The following is a 7,573-nucleotide window of genomic DNA, read 5'->3' on the forward strand; positions in this document are numbered from 1 at the left end:
AAAAATTTATTTATATATATATATATATATATATATATATATATATATATATATATATATAAAAATTTCGTGGATATCATATTCATTGTATCAAATTAAATCGAAAACAGTGAACCACTAGACGGGTTGAAAAATAATAAAACAAGAATGAACGGAGCAAAAATTGTTTTCCCATCAACTTCATCACATATCACTAATCACATCCATCAAACGCTCATAACGAATCCAATTTTCACAAAAAGTTGAGGGCATTAAAACATGCCCTTGCCCAACGTGCTCGAAACCTTTGATAGAAGCACGGACGCTGCGTAGGGCGTATAGCGAACCCTATAGTTCAGATTTTCAGTGTGGTTGCACTAATGAATGGGTTTATATTATACGCGTGTCGAGCACGTGTTCAGCCCACCGGTTTCGGATCAGAAATGAACTCAGAAATAATACCAGCTACAAGTGCTTTCAATATATTCTCTTATACGTCACATTTACGGACCGCTGACTGGCCCTATTACTTCCTTCCTGATGGGAGATTTTTTTTTCATTTCCAAGTCCGTTGTTCTCGGTTTTCTTTCCCTTATTCAGGTCGTTTTGTTCCCAAGCCTTAAGGGCGGATTTTTATATATACATTTTTTGGTCGTTTTAGGTAAATTTAATGGGGTAGATAAAAGCGTGTCGATTTTATTGCAAATTTATCCCAGTTTAGTTATTGTTGAATTATGAAATAACATTATCAGCAATTTCTGCTTTTAAGATCTGTTAGTTTGAACATTTTTATATATTGGTAAGCCGTAAATCGTTTTTTTGCTTCAATTATATCCCCAAAACAATGCATTTTGAATACGTTACATTCAGATTATAACAAATTTGTTGGTTGATTTCTAAATTTTCTTCTGAAACCACTTCTGTTCATTGTAATATTTCTCTGTCTCAAGACGACATTCCTGAAATTTCGGTTCAATTTAGCCAATCGAAGATCAATATAGCCTAGTTTATCTGTGTCAACTGAATAAGCGAGTTACTCACGTGACTAATTGCGGCTAATTCTCAACATCTCTGAACGCAAATGGTGATTATTACAAACATAGTTAAAGAGAACTAGTAATTAGAGACAAAATGAATTTCTCGGAAGTTATAAGATGAATGGATTTGGTCGATTGAGCTCTACAGAGTGTACCTTAATGTATTGATTCAAAACATTATTTATTCCAATACTACTAATATAAACATAGTAAATTTGGTTATCAATATGAGTTTAATATATGATAACAATTAGTTGGACGAGAGTATTTAGTTTATAATAATCATGTAATGAATATGAGTTTAACTAGTGTGTCAGATTTTCCTCCCAAACGATTCCAAACAGTATAAAATTTGTTCCTGTCCTTTGGAATCATTATCTGGGTTTAAAATGCGCGCTATCTACGCCTGTTAAACGTTTTGTCCTTTAGCTTAGATACGGAGGGATAAAAACATTAACCTGCTTGTTAGGGAGAGTGCGTCCTTTGTAATATCCAAGATATCATACAGCTGCACCTGCCTTGTCAAAATGGCAATAGTGAAACACACGAAGCAGCTTTTCAAAAGGTATTTGTGATAATCGCGAAATAAGGGGAATTTCTAGATTGTATCGATGATTAGGGATAAACGATATCATACTTTTTGAATTTTTTCATTAAAAACGAATAGATTTTGTTGTTGAAAAGGAGATGCATTTATTTTTTACGTAGACTTTTTCCCACATAAAGTATTCTCATGCCTTCAGTTATATATCAATGTGATTTCAACTAAAAATAAATGGAATATAAAACAAAATTTTTTGTTCTCCGCCATTTGTTCTTTCGAATTCGATAATTTATACGAATCAGAAAACAAAGCCAACTAGACTACCTTTTCCGAATTCGGAAAACAGGTCAATGCGTAAAATTTATGGCGATCGTTACACAATAGACATGCATGTTTTCGGTATAAGGTTTTCTGTCTTTTTATTCCATTCATTTTTTTTTATTTGCATTTTTAGTTTGCGTTTCAATTGGGTGGATCAATACATCGATAATGCGATGGTTCCTATTTAAACATAAACTACCAAATTTATCATTATTGGAAATAAAGATAAAATTTTTGTTGAGAAATTTTCAAGTTTATATATTTACTAGCTTTTACCCGCGGCTTCGCTCGCATCGAATCCATTAAATAAGTATCAGAAATCGTTATAATAGAAATATATCAATATGATAACTTTATTTTATTGCTTGGTTAGTATTATCGATTTTTAAAAATTACTACATACAATTAAGTTTCAAATGTATCTTTTGATTTTACTCAAAAAGCGCTTTGACTCAGATCGCTTTAGCTCCTCTCCAACTCAATCGATTTAAGTGTTCAAAAACTCAAAAGAAAGAATGTATTTCAGCGAGTGTTCTTAAACAAAACGAACTCTGTAGCTATATTAGAACCTGAGATATAGATCATTGAATGTAGAAAAATTGCCAAAAACCTACAAAAATCCATAACTCCACATTGAATGTCCGCGCCTAGCTCCTCTCCAATTCAACCGATTTAAGTGTTCAAACACTCAAAAGAAAGAAGGTGTTTCAACGAGTGTTCATAAACCAAAACGAACTATTTAGCTATATTAGAACCTGAGATATAGATCTTTGAATGTAGAAAAATTGCCAAAAACCTACAAAAATCCTTAACTCCACATTGAATGTCCGCGCCTAGCTCCTCTCCAACTCGACCGATTAAAGTGTTCAAAAACTCAAAAGAAAGAAGGTGCTTTAGCGAGTGTTCTTAAACCAAAACGAACTTTGTAGCTATATTAGAACCTGAGATATAGATCTTTGAATGTAGAAAAATTTCCAAAAACCTACAAAAATCCTTAACTCCACATTAAATGTCCGCGCCTAGCTCCTCTCCAATTCAACCGATTTAAGTGTTAAAACACTCAAAAGAAAGAAGGTGTTTCTGCGAGTGTTCTTAAACCAAAACGAACTATTTAGCTATATTAGAACCTGAGATATAGATCTTTGAATGTAGAAAAATTGCCAAAAACCCACAAAAATCCTTAACTCCACATTGAATGTCCGCGCCTAGTTCCTCTCCAACTCGACCGATTAAAGTGTTCAAAAACTCAAAAGAAAGAGGATGTTTCAGCGAGTGTTCTTAACTTAAAACGAAGTCTCTATCTTGAATAGAACCTGAGATAATGAGGATAGAACGTGTGTATGTGAAAAACTCCCATAAGTAATGTACAGGGGGAAATCGCATTTGAGTATAACTTGAGAATGGTGAAAATGAGATGAAATCCGATGGTTGATGGCTGATCTGTGCATCAATACCTTTCATTGAAAAAAAAATTAAGCAAATCGGTTGGGTAAAAGGCCTGAACGGACTCGGAATGGAAATCATCAATTTTTTTAATATATAAGATTGTACAACATTTTTGAGAAAATTAAATTGTTTGAAAATTCAATGTTATGACATAGCATTAGATTATTTTCTCATATTTCTAGTAATAATACAGGTGGAGCCGTAATTGCACGTAACAAATATAACGAACGATTCATTAAACGAAGTGAAAAAAAAAAATAAGGCGTGAAACGCAAACAAAACCAGCTAACTCTCATCGAGATTCAATGTATGGTGGTGTTAATGTTTGTTGTGAGCTTAGTCGATTGAATAACCCAAATAATCTGTGAGGCTCAAATTCCACTTGGCATCGTGCTTGATTTGACTGGTCGATGACTGTAAAACAGCATATGATTAACGATCTCGTTAACTTTATATAAATATCACACTTCGATGATTAGACATCAAAAGTTGAGGTGTTTAACTGAACCAACTCATCAATGTTGTTATACGAGGATAGATTTGAAAGTCGTTAAACATAAAAGGTGTACAAAAATTGGAAGGAATTAAATTATATATAAATTCGTTGAATCAATCACTGTACTATATAAATATTCAAAATCACCCTATAAAATCATTGTTGGTATTAAATATCAATAGAGAAGACCGATTAGTACCACTAACAAACGGCATCTATTAACAATTAATTTAACCACTAATAAACGTTATATCTCTGAGTAAGTTAATATCTGTTTAATTGTTCATCCCTTTGTATGCACTGAGTTAATTGCATATCTTAAGCAACAATTTACATTCTGTCGCTATCATTTTACGAAATTAGAAGACACAATACGATCGAGGATGAAAGATTATAGTGACCAATGAAATAAATAAAAAATGTGAATGCGACACTCGCTATATGGAAACCATTTACGTCCACAAACGCCAAAATTAAAAGTCGTATAACAAAATATTTTCTATTTCGTAACCGCAAGTTAAACCAAAAACAAGTGATACCTTCCGGCAGAGACTGTTTCAATTTGATATTTTCATTCATTTTTGTGTTGGTCGGAAGAAAGAGATGGATGGTTTTAATACGCACCATTTACATAGTAGAATCGGTAACATTAGGAAGCAGGGTTGTTTCGAAAGGTTACAAATGTGGTTCAAATATTATTTTATTTACAATCGTACGTTATGTGGAAGTTTACGAGTTATGCAGTTGAAGTTTCAAGCAACTAGAAGAAAAAGACAATTCATGAAATTATTAAAAATTATAATGTTAACGATATTAAACTCAACGGTGAAATAAGAACAATTGATGCCGAGAATAAATCTTTTATAATAAACGATTAGTTTAGATTAGTTTTTCCCCAGTCGTCTCTGTAATTATAATTTGTTTTCAAGTTTAACTAAAATTTACGTAAATTATCCGGAAAAAAATTGTGTGTGTCAGCTCCGACGCACGACAGGAGTTTACTCCTTAAGTTCGATAGTCTAACCAGAGGCAAAAAGAGTTTATTTAACTTAAAAAAGATTGGTTGATTGCCAGAATATTTTGGGCTTCCTTCATTAATTTTTTTTTAATCTGTACGCTCGCTGTCAAATTTATAAATGCATAATTATAAATATTTTAACCGACTTTAAGAAAATTGATAAAAAAAGGTTTTTATAAACATTTTTTTAAATTATTATAATTAATTTTTTATTTAAAATATAATATTATCTTAATAATTAACAAAAATGGTTATAAAAAGATAATTATGTCACTAAATCTTTTACATACAATAATAAATAGTACATGAAAATTATTTAAATAAGCTAAAAAATAACTTTTCGAAAGAAAATTATATAAAAACATTATAATGAAAAAATATTGTCGATTTTTCTGATAATATTATCCAATTATTGACTACAGTTGTTAATATTTAAAAATTATTTATAAAGTAAATCATAATAACGTGGAAGAATTTATAGATATCGACAAAAAAATTAATTTTTGGTTAGGTTAGAAATTTTCTATTTTATGTGGATGCGCTCAATAATTCATATTGGGTTGATTATCTAATTTTATGTGTTGTTTTCAAATATATATTTATATGAACTACATCGATAATTATTAAAATATTTAATAAATACAAATTGCACATGCTCATACATATAATACATGAATTATAACGTACCTTGCAACCACGTGTTTGTTAGATGTTCCGGCAATATCATCTACACCTCTTTCTGCCATAGTTATTTGAAAATACTTTCAGTTCACTTTAGCGGAACACAATGATAATAAAACTTCACAATGACAGCAATATAAGTATATTGACACTGACAAATTAGAAAGTTGCGCATCATAGGGTGCGCACCAAAAACGTAACGAGGTCATTCATGAATAGATTTTACTCTTCACATTTTTCTCATACCGGGCCCCTTATATATGCAAATCGATTCTTAAGGAGTAAACTCCAATTAGGAAATTATTATCCTTATTTGGTTAGGGTTTTATGACATTAAAGTGGAAGTCTGACCTGAACGAAGCAACTCTCTCAGTTACTCTCATCGTCCGGCGTGTATGAGATTAAAATGATTCTATTTCTTTTTTTTATGTTCAAGATTTCCAAGTAGACCTTACAATTAAAAGTTTATTTTTTCCAAATGACTATTAAGAGCATTATCAGTTTAACTGTATAAGAAGAAGAGAACGTCGAGATTAGAGCAATTACTAGGAACATCTCACACGACATGATAAACAGTAATTATATGTGCTCATAAACCTTTAACACAATAAAAATAAATCATAAGGTGAGAGAGGAAATACATTTTTTAAACACCATTTTTTATTTTTATCTCGCAAATAAATTACTTCAGTTACCGTAAAAAGCATTCTTTGGTGTTAAACACATTTTTTACAAGTTGAAATGCATCATATTATTAGTACAGTAACGGCTTACAACTTTTTTTAATTATAATTGAAATGTTACATAATTATGAAAAGAAATAGAAAAATCTCATGTATTTTCAGTGTTATTTTACTGAATATTTGTTCCTATTACTGTGATTTAATGAGCTTATTAGAGTATTTTACGAAATGGGAGACCGAAACTGTTAATCCGAAATTTTTGACACCAGACGATTAATTTTCGAAATCGGCATCAAGTTAGCCACGGGTCAGACACATAATCATCAATCATATTTTCTTCGAAACCCAAACATATGCCTTAGAAATAAAGTATCCGTATATTTAAAACAATTTGGCGGCGGGACTTGTCTTTATACACCATCTAAAACCTATAACCGATCTTAATTCTAACGGAAAAGTGTTTAGATCGTGATCTTATAATTAGAATTTCGAAATGATACTCCGTTAAAGAGCTTACCATGTGTCTACCAGATGATTTGCGGGGTTCTGTGTTACTGTAGCATTTCCCATGATGAAACAAATGCCACATAGAGGTAAAAAAATAAAAAGGATTGTTTTTTAATGGTGAATCTTGATACTGTTATCTGATTCTTTGAGTTTTTTTGTTCGTTGTTAGTGTTACACACGAAAATATAAAGTCAAAAACAGATTTGTATTCAAACTGAAATTTGATAATTAATCACAGTTACATGGAAAAACCACAAAATATATTGAGTCCAACACGCTGGAAATATTGCACACATTTCAAATGATTTGTGTCTTGAACAGTAGTAACATTGAACTAAAATTAACACTATGGAACGTTTGGGTACCCAAACTTGTTAAACAGGGAAAACGATTCACGATTTAAACGGTTTGAGCCGTGTAATCCAGCCCTACATATATAAATATTTGTCGAAAATAAATAGGATAATAAGGATGTAATAGTCTCTGAATAACATTTTAAAATAAAACACATTTTCGTGCGTTTACGAGCGCCGTATTATTGAAAAAGATATTGAGATATTGAGTTATGTCGCTTTTTCGTTCTAATTCGTTCTAACATTATTATGTAACGACAGTATACAATCTCAACTATTGTAAAACAAAACGGTTTGTTAAATAAATCGTAATATACTTTGTTGAATTGAAATTTTTGTTTGATAATATCTTGAGGTCCGGATGCAGAAAAGAACGTTCCGTAGGCGCCACTAAGGCTGCAAGCTGAATTAGATGCACTGTCACTGAAAAGTTTTTTTCTTCTTTCCTCCTATGATATACTGCCACCAGACACGAACGCTCATATTTCTTTTCGGTTTAAATTTGGTG

The sequence above is a fragment of the Diorhabda sublineata genome, chromosome 3 (genome assembly GCF_026230105.1).
Source record: "Diorhabda sublineata isolate icDioSubl1.1 chromosome 3, icDioSubl1.1, whole genome shotgun sequence".
Classification (NCBI taxonomy): Eukaryota; Metazoa; Arthropoda; class Insecta; order Coleoptera; family Chrysomelidae; genus Diorhabda; species Diorhabda sublineata.